The sequence below is a fragment of the Capsicum annuum genome, chromosome 4, assembly GCF_002878395.1.
Source record: "Capsicum annuum cultivar UCD-10X-F1 chromosome 4, UCD10Xv1.1, whole genome shotgun sequence".
NCBI lineage: Eukaryota > Viridiplantae > Streptophyta > Magnoliopsida > Solanales > Solanaceae > Capsicum > Capsicum annuum.
In genome coordinates, this window is record NC_061114.1 from 1,419,198 (window position 1) to 1,420,321 (window position 1,124).

Below are 1,124 nucleotides of genomic sequence, written 5' to 3' on the forward strand. Positions count from 1 at the left end.
AGAGAAAAGTTTGAATTTTTTAATAAAATGTAGATATTGTTTTTGGAAGGGGATGGTAGGGATAGGGGTGGGTTGGGGTTAGGAGATGGACTAAGAAAATTTTTTAAAATACTTTTTAAAACAATTGAATTTTGAGGGTGGGGGTGGGGTAGGGGTAGATGATTTTGAGAATTATATGAAAATTTCAACTTTAAAGTGAGGTTGAAAGAGAGTTTTGGAAAATATTTTCCTTACTTTTTGAAGGAAAGTCATTTTCCTTAGATTTAAGAAAAATAAGTTGGTTTGGAAAACATTTTTCAAAACATATAAGCCAACCAAACATAAGAAGCAAATGAGATAATTTATAACGAAGCAAATAATCCATTATTTATAACCTCTGTAATTTTTAAAAAATAATCCGGACATATTGGCCAATGCTATAACTCGTTGAATACATCATTTGTATTGCATAGAATATCTAAGGACATCAACAGATCGACTTGTTACTATCTCAAACTTCTACGACCAATGGACGTAGTCTCTCTAAGAAGCTGACCGCAAAGGGAATACAAGCAAATAATCCGTGATTTATAACTTCCATCACGATACAATTTTAAAAAATAATTCAGATATGTTGGCTAACGCTATAAGTCTATAACTCGTTGAATACATCAGTATAACGCGTGTACTACCTAAAATATCTCAGGACATACATCAACAGATCGACTTGTTAGTTGTTACTATCTCAAACTTCTACGACTAAAAAGGTTGTAGTCTCTCTAAGAAGCTGACCGCAAAGAAATACTTTTTGGTTCGATTCGTGAATGAAATTAACCAAATAAATAGCTCCACTTATTAAGTACGATTCTGCATCGTCAATTCAAATAATATCACATAAAATAAAATTAAAGGAATAAGAAAAAAAGGAATTTAATTTGTTTTCGTCAGCAGAATGTGGATGCCACAACACAAGTTGTCAATTAATTACTATACATTTTTTTTTGCTACTTTAAAATATATTAGGGAATATAAGCTATTGTTATGCAAGACATTTCAATTTTGGGTACGATGACAGTATTAGCAAGAATAGGTCAAAGGATTTTAATGTTTAGACGGATTTAGAATTTGAATTTTATGAATTTAAT